The 15,331-nt window shown below is 43.4% G+C and overlaps 1 protein-coding gene across 6 annotated transcripts in view; it reads left to right on the plus strand.

Annotated features, from left to right (window-relative positions):
- Positions 1-15,331, plus strand: part of SCFD2 (sec1 family domain containing 2) — a 513,758-nt gene that overhangs the window by 378,438 nt on the left and 119,989 nt on the right. The gene's annotated exons all lie outside the window — the stretch shown is intronic.

The following is a 15,331-nucleotide window of genomic DNA, read 5'->3' on the forward strand; positions in this document are numbered from 1 at the left end:
AATCCTTTGTTCATTTAGTGCCTATGAGGACTTTGGAAAATGCTTCTGGGAAGATAGGACTCTAAGATTATTAAGGTCCCTGGAAGGAAGTTAATCCATGACAGAAGAAGCGCTACCAACACTGTGAAATTTATTACTTCTAGAGCCAATCAATACTGGATGAAAATAATAAAGGGGCTGATAGTGAGTGAGGACTAATAGTTTGCAAGTAGTAGGAATTTACAGTCATTTATGGAAGATGGCAAGTTCATCAAAGGTAGTTGGGAAGTGTGGCTGACCATCCAAAGGAAAGCCATTAGAGTCCCCACAGTGCTTTTAGAGGAGTTGTTAAGACCCAGATCTCCACATCAGGGTTTAGATTGTTCTGTCAGGATCACACATCTCTTCTGCACCATCAAAAGAGAAAAGTACATAGAAGAAACTCATTTAAGTTTTGGCTGAATCAAGCAGATCGTTCTGCATGATAGTGAGATTATAGACAATTGGAAAGTACTTCTATAGAACTTTGAGGCCAGTCACATTCTATTAAGTTTCAGTTCATGCCCATTAAAATAATAGCAGCTGGATTCTATAGCTTTTCTCTGAAAACCTGGCTAAGCATTCAAGTTCAACAGTTTTGTAGACTTGTGCTTTTTTTTCTCTAGAAACCTTTCATTATTTTGAAGAGTGTTTTATACATGCACCTCTCCATTCCCTGACCCTGGCTGACTTTTTACCCTTTCTCTTCCCCACCTCACTGAGCAAGTTTACATAGCTACAGTGTCCTTCCAACATTGTAAAGAGTTTTGTTGTTGTTGTTGTTGTTATTTATTGGACATTAGGGAGGGCAAATGAATATGATAAGTTAAAAACTAAGTCTTACAATAGTTTTCTTTCTCTCAAGCACATTTTAGTTTCTTCTCCTTTTGCTTCATCTTTCCCATTGTGCTCATTATTCTGCCTTCTCCATGCTTCTCCATGATGCTGTGTGCCACGGTGGGGAGGGAGAGGGGAAGGGAGGGTGTCATTCTACATGGACTGCACCAGTAGGCTCTCTTGCCCTGTGGTTTCTGGATGGATTTGGCTAATGCAGAGGCATCAGCTGTAGGTTTTAGGAGGAGAATGAGGCCACCCTCTCCATGGAGCTGTTTTCTCTGTATTCTAGTGCCTCCTGCATGGGCTCCTTGGGCCTACGCATGGCCCGGGACTACTAGCCCTCCACTCATTAGTTTCCTTTAACCTTGCCCACATGTTTGTACATAGTCCTTTTATTCAACTCTCCTCAAATTACCTAGTTTGAGTGAGTTATCTGTTTCCTGCAGAGACTTTGACTGATATACTCACCTTCCTGTAACCCTCTCCTTTTTGCTCACCAGCCAGGAACATCATTCATTAGAGCCCAACTCATGTTCATCTTCTTAAGGAAGTCTCTCTGTTCAGCATGAAGCTCTTCTTGAGATCTCCTAGCTCTTACAGTCTGCCACACTCATAAGCACCTAAAAATGCTCTCTCATATACTGACTTAAATGCACTGAGACCAATGCTCCTCATGCTTATAAATAATGTTTCATGGATATGTAGGAAGGGTGGCTAGTGAGTAGAGGTTGCCAATTGGCAGCCTGACTTTTGGCAGACAATTAGCAGTTACCAAACTTTTATAGAGTACTTCCAGGTGCTGTTAAGCCACACTTAGAGTTGGATACTATTATTACCTCCATTTTACAGGTACAGATGCTGACACATAGAGAAGTGAGGTAGATTGCCCCAGAACATACCTATAAGTGCTTGAGCTAGGATTTGAACCTAGACAGTCTAGCTCCAGAATCCATGCTCTTAACTCTGTGCTAAGCTACCTCTCACAGTGCTTTTAAATTTTCAAATTAACAATTATCATTAAAAATTCCTTCCTTCTCTTTCTTTCCTTCCTTCCTTCTTTCTTTCCTTCCTTTCCTTCCTTTCTTCCTTTCTTTCTTTCTTTCTCCTTCCTTCCTTCCTTTTTCTTTCTTTCTTTCTTTCTTTTTCTTTCTTTCTTTCCTTCTTTCTTTCTTTCTTTTCTTGACAAGGTCTTACTCGGTTGCCAAGGCTGCAGTGCAGTGGCACAATCATGGCTCACTGTAACCTTAAACTCCTGAGCTCAAGCAATCCTCCCCCCTCAGCCTTCTGAGTGGCTGGGACTACAGGCACGTACCACCATGCTCAGCTGATTTTTAATTTTTTTTTTAGAGACAGGGTCTCATTACGTTGCCCAGGTTGGTCTCAAACTCCTGGCCTCAGGCAGTCCTCCCATTTCGGCCTCCCAAAGTGCTAGGATTATAGGCGTGAGCCACTGTGCCCAGCCCATATTTCATTTTAAAACATGCATTTCTGGTGTCTCTTGAAAAAATGGAAGATCTGGCTGTTGGGACCCATAGGCCACAGCAACAGTTGGCCAGAGCAAGCAGGAGCTGCCCTGTTCAGGTGGGGTCCATGCCCTTCACTTGTGAGGGCCTCTGCCCAGCCTGTTCCTGAATCCATGCTCCTTCCTGACTTCCAGAGGCCTTGAGCCTGGGATCTCTGCATGAAAATCATTTTTACATGTGGTCTTTGGAAACCACTTGCATGCCTTTAGTCATTTCCCACATGAACTTCTGTTTCCCCAGCTAGATTAGGTTTAGGGAGGACAGTCTATATTTTAAGCTTGCCTCAACACCTAAAACAGAACAGGTTATACTCAATAAAAAACCTGTGAATTTGAAGAAAACAACCTGCTTCAGTTAACTAAGTAAGCTATTAATAACTTAGGTAACTCAGCAAGGACAAGAGAGGCATCCTTATTCTTGGACTGGAGTTAATCCCTTAAAGCAGTTTGCTTCTAAAGCCAAACAAGTAAAATCTCTGGGTATTCTTGAAGATAGCTGCTGTTGGCAATATTGCCCCTATTTTTAATGAAAGGTGAATATCTACTTCACCTCCAGGCCCAATGGTATGAAGTTTGTAGGAGAGAAAACAACTGCTGCTTCAGAGAGCTATGGGAGAGGGAAGAGCCAATTTTAGGTGGAGCAAGGTGAAGGGAAGTTTCAAAGAAGTTGAGAACATAGAGGCTTTTGCTGGTGATGGACATGAGTCCAGAAGGCACAGTGATTGGGGGCTGGGCAAGGGGAGAAGGAGGGAGAGCAGGAATTTGCAAAGCCCATCTTGGGAACAGGAGTGATGAGGAATGACTGGGTCCCTCTAGTGACAGATGTACAAAGGGATGCAGGACATGCTGGTGATAGTCCTGATGGTTCCCAAAGCAGATTGCAGTCATGAGGCAGTGAGGGTTGAAGGAGAGGCAGGAGTGGGGGAGGGAGAGGTTCTGCCAGGAACACACACAGTGCTGGGTCCCCCTCCTTCCTCTTTTCTCCTGGAGTGTGGAGTGGAGTGCATAACACTCAGTAGGGCTTATTAAAGGGCAAGTTCTCCAGTTAGTACAATGAAGTATGTGGCAGAAAGCCCTGTTGGTGAATGTCGGCTTTACTTTTGTGAATGCACACTCAAGGTAGAAGGTTTCAGTAGAATCTAGATGTTATTCTAAAGTACAACTATGAAGCATGCTTCAGTCAGGGTAAGAGCATATAATCCTTTTTTTAAATGTAATACTCTTTGTGTCTCTCTGATTGAATGTTTTATTGTTCCATCTTGTTATAGCTTGACCCTTCTTTAAGGGGCCAAAGGACTTCAGGAAATAGATGCAAATTTAAGAAAATGAATCATCTTTCCCAAAACAGGAGTCTGTTTTAATGGAATAATCAGCCTTACTTATCGATGAAGGAACATGAAGATCTTATAGTGCTTACAGCTGTCTCTTTAGTTTAATGTATGAGGAGAGGGAAACCTCACAAACTTCTCCTTATGAAAAAGTGGAAGTGGTTGAGGGTGCAGAATTGGCCAAAACTTGGGGCTCTTGTTCTTTGCTGAGCAGGGTCAAATGCCTATCAGCAGAGATCAGCAGTGGTGGGTTACTGCTATTTACTCTCCTTGCAACTTTATGGAAAAGTACAGAATTAGCAGCTCTCTCCAACATCTGTTACCTTGGTCTCATGGACTTGGGGAGTGGAGTCATGACCAAAGTTAAGAGTAGAAATCCTGGCCAGGCACAGTGGCTCACACCTGTAATCCCAACACTTTGAGGGGGCCAAAGACGAGTGGATCACTTGAGGTCAGGAGTTCGAGACCAGCCTGGCCAACATAGTGAAACCCCGTCTCTACTAAAAATACAAAAATTATCCAGGTGTGGTGGCACGTGCCTGTAGTCCCAGCTACTGGGGAGGCTGAGGCAGGAGAATTACTAAACCCAGGAGGCAGAGGTGGAAGTGAGCCAAGATCACGCCACTGGTGGCACTTCAGCCTGAGCGACAGAGCGAGACTCTGTCTTAAAAAAAAGAATAGAAATTCCTGTCTGTCCTGAGAGCAGTGAGGTTTCGTGGGTGCTGGGGGAATGGATACTTTACCCCTAAAAATACCCCCAACCATAAGCAGTTTCCCTGACTGTCTTCCTTACTTCCAGTGGTGCACCATCTGTCTTCGGGGTGTCAGGGTGGGGATTGACCGCAGGAAGTTTCTAGAATGCCTCTGACAGTATATGCAAGTGTTTAACCCTCTCACCACCTAACCTCCTTTGGCCCCTCTGTCCCCAGCCACACTTGGCATATAATCAATGCTTTCAAATTCTAGCTCTACCACTTACTACTTAGCTGTGTGACCTTGGGCAAGCTGATTAACCTCTACGTGCCTTAGTTCCTTCCTCTGTCAAAAGGAATCATAATAATACCTATCTCGTACGGTCATTATAGGAATTAAATGTAGTAAATGCCGGGCATGTGTAAGGGCTATCTGAATGTTAGCTATGGGACTTATTCTGATTACAATGACAGTGGGTGTCTGGCCAGCCACCAGATCACCTTTATGCAAGATAATTGCCTTTCTATTTCTCTGGTAAGCAGACATGGGTAATTGAAGTTAACCTACCATGTCCTCCGTGTGGCCCGCATTTACGTTCCTTTCCATGCTCTCCAATCTTCTGGTTTTCCTGTAGCTGAGATACCCACTGGAATGGGCAGCTCTAGACTACAGCTATTCTGAATCAGGCTGCAGAGGTCTCCATCACTGACCACATATCGTGTGCATGTTCTTATTCGGTTTCCTTTTGTGGCTAAGGAATGGACACCTAAGTACTGCTTCTTTTTATAGAAGACTCTGACTAGCATATTTGCTGATTAAAAGGAAGGCCTCACAGAGCATTCATTTTGAAGAGCATAGTTAATACTTAAGAACCAGGACTATTTCAGACATTTATTGCAAACTGTTTATTTCCTAAAATAAGGAGGGCATGCTTTTTGTTTACATCCTCCTAATGAGAATTCCTCAGGGGTTTGAAAACTGTTATTGTGCCCTTTTCGTCTTCCTCCACGTTTCAGCCTACCCATCCAAGAAGCATCTGACCAGTGCTATCATGAAGTTTGTGATTTAACTTTGAAAGGAATCCTTTTCTACTGTCCTCCTTAGAGTTGTAGCAAGCTGCCTTCATTGACCAAATGTACATCATAACTTTTTATCATAGTTCAAATCCTATCACCTGTTTCTGTCTCCTCTGGGAGATATTCCTTGACCCCATCCCATTAAGTTCTTCTCCCTCTGTGCAATTTCTGTACAGGGACATAACTTTATTGTTGTCCTTACCACTCTACTCTAACATTTAATGACAGTTTAATACTGCTTTCTATGTGCCAGGCACAGTGGTAGATTCTAAAAATCTAACTGAAAATAAAACTTGAAGACAGTGGTATCTAGTAGAACATTCTGTGAGGATGGAAATGTCCTATATCTGCATTACCCAGTATGATAGCTGCTACCCATAGATGGCTATTGAGCACTTGAAATGTGGCTAGTGCAACAGAGGAACCAAATGTGTAATTTTATTACTTTATATGTACATGTAAATAGCTACATGTGGCTACTGACTACTGTATTGAACAGCACAGCTCTAAAACATAAGCCTGATGAGGACAGAGATCCGTGTCTTGTGTTTATCACTCTACTCCCAGGACGAAGAACAGTGCCTGCCATTTGGCATGAATGAAAGAAAGAAAAGAAGGACAAAAGGAAGGGAGAGAGGGAAAAGAGAGAGATGGGTGATCTGGTTTGGATCTGTGTCCCCACCCAAATCTCATGTTGAATTGTAATCCTGTGTTGGTGGTGGGGCCCAATGGGAGGGGACTGGATCATGGGGGCAGAGTTCTCGTGAATGGGTTCACTGTCCCCTCAGTGCTGTTCTCCTGATAGTGAGCGAGTGAATTGTCATGACATCTGTTTATTTAAAAGTGTGTAGTACCTCCCACCTCTCTCTCTTCCTCCTGCTCCCACCATGTAAGATGTCTGCTCCCGTTTTGCCTTCCGCCATGAGTAAAAGCTCCCTGAGGTCTCCCTAGAAGCGGATTCCACCATGCTTCCTGTACAGCCTGTGGAACCATGAGCCAATTAAACCTCTTTTCCTTATAAATTGTCCAGGCTCCGATATTCCTTTATAGCAGTGTGAGAACAGACTGGTACAACAGGTCTCTGACCTTGTAGAGCTTAAATGTAGTAGACACCCATTTGTTTATATATTTGCTTACAGATCTTTAAGTTCCAAAGACAGGGATTGTCTTTTCTTTGCCCATACCCTTATACCCATTGCCTAAAACTATATCAAGGCTCATAGGAGGGGCTCAAGAAATGTTAGTTGAGTTGAAACCAATGCTGAATAAATGCAAGATTGGTAGTGGTGGGGATAGTAATCCTAGTAGTGGTTGTTGTTAATAGGAAGAAAACTTACCCTTCCCCAGTGATATTAAGCAAGGCTGCTGTTGTTAATAGGAGGAAGAAAGATACCCCACCCAGTGCTGTATATCAGACAAGCAATGTTGGTGCCGTTTGGTGGTGGTATCCTCTCCAGGCCTTCCAAGTCTATCAAGCAAATCTGCCTTCTCTGACATATCCTCACCTCTTGCTCCCTGTTTGGCTTGGAAATCCAGCTACTTACCACTAAAATCCTTTATAAAGAGAAAGGGAGGTAGTCATGATTATTTATTATGCCACCTTTAAGCCCTGTCCCCATCATCCCCTTATTCGTGTGTTTTTCACAAGGGGCCTCTCTTGGTGCCTCTCTCTGCTCTGATGCTTACTTTTTTGAACCGTATCATTCTGACCTTCCTCTTCCCTTCTCCTTGACAACCATGACCAAGCTGTCAGATTATTACAGGACATCCAATAATTATTGAATAATTATTTATTATTCAGTAAACCACAAGATCACTTAATAGCAAATAGTGGAAAAAATGTTGGCTTTGTAGGTGGACACCTTGGATTCAAGTCTTAGCTTTACAGCTTACTACTTAGATTAATTTGGGCCAATTATGTAAACTCTCAAACCCTCAGTGTCCTCATCTGTAAAATGGCATAATAATGCATCTCTTATAAATTTACTCTGAGGATTAAGTGAGACGTTGTAGGTAAAGTATCTAGCACAGTGCTTGGTGTGCAAAAAATGTAAGCTTTCTTCTCTCCTTAAATATACCAACATATACATATTCCCAAACATATACATAGGAATTTAACGTCAATTTCGAGTGTTCAAATTTTAATCACACTTCACCGTTTTGTATTGTCCTATACACCTATTTCACTGTTAAAAGATTAAACTACTAAAATAATAATCTTACTATCTACCTTTCATGTGGAAAACTAGTTTGTTTTAGTTTATTAGTAAAGCTAAGCATTGTCGCCATGCAACATAGTTGGAAATTCCTTTTACAAGTAATAAAAAGCCATGTTTTTATATTTTTTAAATTACAAATCAAGCAAACCACCTAATCAAGCCAAATAAACAAAGAGAAACAAAATACTGGAAAAACAATTCAGTAAAAGGCAAATCAGTAACGCTAAAAGGAAAGAACTGTACCTCCAGTGTAAATTCTTCAGTGTAATTAGGGTTAATTCCCATGCTGCTGTGTGCTCTCTTGACTGTCCTGGTAGAAAGGACAACAATTTACAAACGTAAATTCTCACTGTAGAACCTCCCTTTGCGGGAGACATCTTCAGTTCTCTGGAGCCACTGTATGCTCCCTCCCCAAAGACAACATGAGCACTAAACAGCCCTTCAGCAAACTTAGTTCTATGGAGGTAGCTACACTGTGCTACATAACTGCAGTTAGCTTTGATTACTGTATTGCAAAGTTATATTTGAGAAGTATCAAAATTGCTAGTGTTGTTTTACAAAGAAAGCAGCCAGTGTCATAGTGTTTAATCTAATTCATTGTTCTTGATTAATGACTTCAATGCTAGAAGAATGCTAGATCCTTCTACAGCAGGGGTCCCCAAACCCCCCGGGCCATGGACTGGTATAGGTCTGTGGCCTCTTAGGAACCAGGCCATATACCAGGAAGTGAGTGGTAGGCAAAGACCCTTTTTCACCGCCTGAGCTCCGCCTCCTGTCAATCAAGAAGCACATGTTGAGTGGTTGCTATGTTAGTGTAACAGGTCCTCAACAACAAGTGCCCTTCCCATGAGGGACTCTTGCTTCTCTCTGCTGGTACTAATCTACCAAACCTGTTCAAAGGATACCCACAGCGAGGACCAGGGGCAGCAGGCTGGCCTGGAAGATAGGCCAAGACTCTGGGTAACGTGATGCTTGGTGCTATGGCCTGGGAACTTTGGAACTCAGGACTCAGCTTATGGATCCCCTGGCTCCTCTGTACACAATCTGGCTGGATTTCTAACCTTTCCTCCAGTAGAATAGGTGCAAAGTCAGATGCCTCATGGAGCCACACAGATAGTATAAACATGAATGGTGGATGGTTGGAGACTGTGTCCCATCTAAAGGGAGCAGCTCCAGCCACTTGTTGCTGAGTTGGAATGTGGGCCGAATTTTGTAGTATCTAGTTTTTCTAGAGAAGCTGGAAGTCTCTATTTGTATATGAAATCTTTTGATTTTTAGATATAGGGAGCAAAATCTGTTTGGGGCCTCCAGCAGAATTCAGGTGTCTACCATCACCTGGCCACCTAATGGGCGTTCCAGGTACGAGGCTTTTCTGGCCTTTCTCAACCTGTGCTCTCCTCAGACTGGATACCAAAGGGAGCAAAGGCAGTACCCTGTGAAAGCACTTGAGTTTGCAGTCCCTGCCTCCCACAACATCCCATCATCCAGTCCCACCATTTAGTGAGCATCTGCTATGCCCCAGGCACTGTGCTGGGGGCTCGCTGGACAGGAGTGCAAAGATTAGGAAGATACATTCCCTGAGGAGCTCCCTGGCTTGTGTGGAACACACAGGTAAATAAATAGACCACAGGAGAAACGCCGACCAGAGGAGGCTGCCCAGTGTCCCAGCAGCTCAGCGACTGCCATCCTTCCCACTGCACAGAACAGCCCAGGAGGATCAGAGAGGACAACAAGGAACTCATCTCTGACACCTCTTTAGACTCTCACAGTGACCTGACCTTGAACCATGATGATCATAATGCAACAGGTGGTCTTCTCTTTTGGTGATTTCAAAGAAGTCGTGGTTTACCCAAAAACAACATTATAGAAGAAGCAGGCACGAAGCGTAAAGCTAATAGTCAAATGGATGAGAATGTCAAACAGTATTTAATAGGGTTGGCAGGGGAAACATGACCCTTCGCACATTTTACCTTGATGTCCTTGCCCTCCACACATACCAGGTCCTGTCAGACACACAGTCAGCTGAGTTGAATGTGAAATATCGTAGTCCAATTTGTTTTTACAAATTTTTCATCAAGGCAAAAACCAAAACAAAGAAAAATAAATGCCCCTCTCATGTTGATACCTCTCACAGTTCCCTCTGATTTGTGTCACCTCCTTCCTGCCCCCAACCGTTCTAGTAACACACTACCTCTGGGCAAGAGGAAGAGAATTGCAATCTGATGAGAGTTATTAAATGGAATACAAATGAATTCATTACAGTCTACTAATTTTGAGTAGATTCATGGTCATTCACACTGGTATTGGACTGAAGTCTCTTTTGTCCTGTGAAATTAGGGAGTCAAAGCAATTGATTGGTGTAAACAAGGTTTTAGGGTATAGGCAATCAGGGTGCTAATTATATGTAGTCCTTGTCAATCTGTTAAAGCAGGTCCCCAGGGATTTTACTCGCCAACACTCTTGAAGGCTCATCTTATGTTCCTGAAAGTAATAATCATCCAATTCTTTAAAAGTCAACTCCATGTGTTAACCCTTATTGCTAATTCAAAATGCCCTGAAATTAAATTTCAGAGGGAAATAGTAGGAAACATACATTTGGCTGGATTTACAGAAAAGGATAAGGTGGGTTTTGCCCCAGATGAGGGTTTATTTTCATGGAACTTTGTTCTCCAACCCTATAGCTCAGGGACTGTTGGAATGGATCGTAACACCCCAAAATGTGTTTTAGTCTAAACAGTATTTTAATGGCATACCATGTCATTATTGTTAATATTATTATTATTATTGATTATTACTCAAAAGTATTTCCTTTAGTATTTTGAAGCATCACTCTTGTTTTTCATTTTTGCGGAGTCAGGAGTAAATGCACAGTCCATTTGTGACTCTGTCGTTCATGTCAGCTGTGGTTGAGCATCAGTCTTCTTTTTGGGTGATCTTACCAGGAGGGAGTTCCTCCTGACTACAAAGAAGTGTGGCTCCACACCTATAGTTGTTTCTCCAGCTGGGGCTAAAGGGGCTGGCACTAGCAAAGTCGGGATAGTTCTTTTGAAATTAACTTTCCCTTTCATTTTCATGAATGTGGAAATAATACATTCATGTATATGAACAGGAAGGATTTAATCTCTTATCATTGAAGTACTCTGATGGCTGAATATGCAGTTGGCCAAGGTACCTACAAGTTTCTCAGGATGCAAAGCACTCATTCTTCTTTGAAGTAAAACTGGCCTTGCTTCCATTTCTTGTTGTTTGGTACTTACAGTATTTTATATCTCCTGCGAGGTCAGTGGCTATGTCTGTCTGACCTCACACTTCAGCCTTGCAGTGCCTGGCACATAGTAGGACTTTACTGAGTATCTGATGGATGATTGCCAAGATTTTACCCCTTCAGTGTCACATGTTTTTTTCATTATCCCAGGCCTTGCCAATGACTGCAGCTTTCCTTGTGCACTAGTCTCAGTTTCACCACTAACTAGCAGGGTGACCTAGCCTAGAGAAATAATCTTTCTGGATCCTAACTTAACCATCTGTAAAATGAAGGCATTGGGTTTCATCCACTCAAAAGTCCCTTGCATTTATACCAATATTCTACGAGGTATTTGAAAGAATTAGATCATCTAATAAGGAAGAATATAAGGAAAATAATGTTACTACTCTTGATTAGTAGTCAGACCAAGCTATACTATCTTAACTTTTAATTGTGTGTCTCTTGAGAAGATATTTTTACCACCATGCCAAATCCCAGAGTCCAAGGGCTGCCAGGGATATAAGCATAGAAGACCCTCTGGGCAAAGACAGACTCCTCATCAAGTAGCTGGGGTTTGACCCTAATTCCTTATCTGACTACCTAGATTGGTGAGGGGGTTATACCATATAGAAGCCTCTGGGTCTGTTTTTGCCTAAAGTCTATTTTCTCTGAGGTGAAGGAACCTGTTTTCCCCAGGCCTAAACCCTGAGGTTGGCCTTTTTGATGCTTTACCATTCCCCAGGCCAGCAATAAAATGAAAAAGCAATCTTAGAAAGCCTTTCTCTGAACATTAGACCATACCTAATGGCCTTATCCACTCCAGAGCTCCCATCCCCTGGTTCTACTCCAAAGTGGGCCCCCCACAAGTAGGAGGCTTGTCTTTCTGCACGTGCTCCTGGGAAGGATGAGAAGACACACGACAATAGGCTTTTTCGCCTTTTTATTCCTGCCACGGAAAGTTCCAGTTGCCCCTAACACCAGGGCTCTCCTGTGTTTTCCTGAGAGCTCTTTGATCCCTTGATCCAAGTGCAGAGGGCCTTTCTTTCGGGGCTTGAGTGGGAGGAGGGAAACCTCAAGCTCCCTTCCAAAGCTACACATGCAGCCAACAATAACAACTCATCGGACACAGCAGGAGCCTAAGGGAAAAGTTCTGAAGTGGGCGCAGAGGGGTTCAGTCCTAAAGATTTCCAGGGCTGTGGCAATGGAGAGGTACCCTCAGTCTGGGGGAAATAAGGTCAAGGTTACCTGAGCCAAACCTAGTCAATAGCTGGCCTGGAGTCATGCATGCCCCTGAAGCAAGATAAGGGTTAAACATTTGGAATGTGCCTGATGGCACTGCTATTCTGAGTATTCTATTTTGTTTTTTATTCTGAGTATTTTAGATTCACACATGCAACCATTCTGAGTTTTGAAAGAAGACTTGATTTTGCTTCCAGTGAGTGGTGTTTCCAATAGAAGCATTGGAATGCAGCCTTATCTTTCCTTCTCTTGGGTTGATCATTTGTCCTGGCTGCTGACCTTGCTCCTTCCTCACACAAGGAGATTTTCTCAGTTGGGAAAAGTAACAGATGCAGACAGCCTAATTTGTTCTTGGCAAGAGCCACAATCTGCATTGCTGTGAGGGTCAGGAGAATCATAAATCATTCATAGGGTTCTGGTTTTCTGAGATGAGATGGGCCAGATTAGTTAGAATTTCATTTTGTTCTCCTTCTTCTCACCCCAAGCCCCATATACTCCTATAGCTGCTTATCCACAACACCAGCATCTTACTTTTTATTTCGCAGAAGGGGAAGGGAGGGAATGTTCTCTCCAAATGAACATGAAACACATTGAGTTGGTATGTGATGATGCCATGACGCAGTAACTGGGACAACTTGAAAGCTGAAACATAAAACAGCTTTTAAAAAGGGAAAATAACACCAATGTGTTTCCAATGTGCCCTGCACAGGAAACAGGGCTGGAGGCTCCAGTGACGGTCAGGCGACTCCACTCCAGCTGGAGGATTTTTATCATTGCTCTGTTATCGTCTGTACATACAGTTGCCAAGACCTCCTTGCTCAAGCTCTGGGAGGCAGTGGGGTCCTTATGGCTAGAGAGACTTGGAAAGGCATGACCTTGTGCATCCGCCTGTCTCTTTCAGCACATGGGATTTCAAGTAAGTCTGGTCCCTGACTGACTCAGGGGGAGTAAATGTGTGAGGAAAAAACTTCCATAATCGAGGTGACTTTTTGTTTAGGCTTTATTCTCTTTGAACTAGAGATTGAGGAAGAAAGTGACTCAAAAGGCAGTACCAAGATTTCAGTCATTTGTTTCATGTTGAATAGGCAGAGAGTGACACTCTGGATAGATCTAGCATTGACCGAGAGCCCCGTTTTACTGCCATCAGCAGGATCAGTCTTCCTCTTTGCCACCACTGAGGATCCGCAGGCTAATATGGGACTCTTGTTCTTTACTGGATTTTAGACCAGGAGGTAATAGGGCACCCTCAGACCTCATATGTGGGACATAACACAGCAGTGGAATGCACATGGAATACCACGATGATCCACTTATAACCACCCTGCTGTTTAGAATTTTCAACCCCTCCCCATCTCCTTTTCCTTCTGCCACTCTTTCTTTGCCCCTTTCCTTGTGATGGTGTCAAGAAAGGTTTTAGTTCCTCAAAGTAGGCATTACTTCCACAGCAGTCTTCAACAAAGGTTTATTGTGAAAGACATGAAAGGAGATTGAAAGCCTTTGGATTATCCATAATCTTTATTTCTCTTACCCAGACCAGGCATGATGCTACATGCTGGTCAAATGGAAATGACTCAGTTCTTGCTCTTAAGAAACTGAATCTAGAAGAGAAGACACAAGTAAACACAATAGTTGCTCTAGGGCAAGGGTCCCCAATTCCTGGGCCACACAGACTGACACTGGTCCATGGCCTGTTAGCCTGTTAGGAACCAGGCTGCACAGCAGGAGGTGAGCAGTGGGCAAGAGAGCATTACCGCCTGAGCTCCACCTCCTGTCAGATCAGCAGCAGCATTAGATTCTCTTAGGAGTGCGAACCCTATTGTGAACTGCCTATGCAAGGGATCTAGGTTCCGCGCTCCTTGTGAGAATCTAATGCCTGATGATCTTTCACTTTCTCCCATCACTCCCAGATGGGACCATCTAGTTGCAGGAAAAGAAGCTCAGGGCTCCCACTGATTCTACATTATGGTAAGTTATATAGTTATTTCCTTATATATTAAAATGTAATAATAATAGAAATAAAGTACACAGTAAATGTAATGCACTTGAATTATCCTAAAACCATCCCCACCCCACCCCCCTGGTTCATGGAAAAATTGTCTTCCATGAAACTGATCCCTGCTGCCCTGTGGTATCAGTTTGCTTTCTTTCCTACATAGCCATTATTTGTAAGTAAATTAATTTCCTCTCCAGCAACAGATGTTGGTTGGTATCATTAACATAGTAGGTGTTTGCAAGGCTTTTGTTTTATGATGATGATGATGGTAATGATGATAAATATAGTGTATGATATTATGCAGATGTAGATACTCTCATTTTTTCATGTTGTTAATGAGGGAATGTTTTTGCATTGCAAACAGTGAGGACAGAAACTATGTCAGTGTTGGTCTAAATTGCTCCATGGAGTCTCACAACAGACAAGACTTTAATCACCAACAGTGTGGTATATCTGTCGAGTGGAGTAGAGGAAGGGCGAGAGCCCTGGAGTTCAAGCGTAATCCCCACACCACCTGAGAGTCCAGGGGAGCACGAGGCTGTTTGATACCTTGGTTTACTCATCTCTAAAACAAGGTCCCTGTGTCAAATGGGCCAGATGATCTCCAGATCCCTCACTGAACAGTGGGGCTTGCCGCCCACCCTCTATTTGACAGGTGAGGGCACTGATGGCACTGACTTGGGCAATGTTTAATTGACTTGCTCAAGGTCAAGATCAGCAGAGCTAGAAGTAGAATCCAGTTCTCTGGCACCAAGTCCCCTGCTCTTTCCACTTCCCCTCTCATAATTTCAGGGTGGTCCAAGGCAGTATAAGAGGCTAGTGAAATGTTAGAGTTTTGAAGAAAACTGAAGTAGCAAGGCAGTGTTAATTAAGAAAAACAGGGGATCCTCTAGGTTTGGTCAGGGTTCATCCAGGACTTGCCCAGAGTGCTTGAGCTCCCTCAAGAATACCCAGCTGTGATCCACAGCCCTCCAGGTGTCTTTTCATTTCTCCCCCAACCATTCAGAGGAACTGCTGGCCTGAGGATGCCCCAGGAACAGCCCCACTCCTGGCCTGTGGGGAGTTACCCCTCAACAGGAGCAGCTCCAAACCCAGCTGTCTAGAGCGGGACCAGCCTCAGGGCTGGGAGGAGGGCTGGGGTCCAAGCATTGCGGTCTGCGCC

The sequence above is a fragment of the Pongo pygmaeus genome, chromosome 3 (genome assembly GCF_028885625.2).
Source record: "Pongo pygmaeus isolate AG05252 chromosome 3, NHGRI_mPonPyg2-v2.0_pri, whole genome shotgun sequence".
Classification (NCBI taxonomy): Eukaryota; Metazoa; Chordata; class Mammalia; order Primates; family Hominidae; genus Pongo; species Pongo pygmaeus.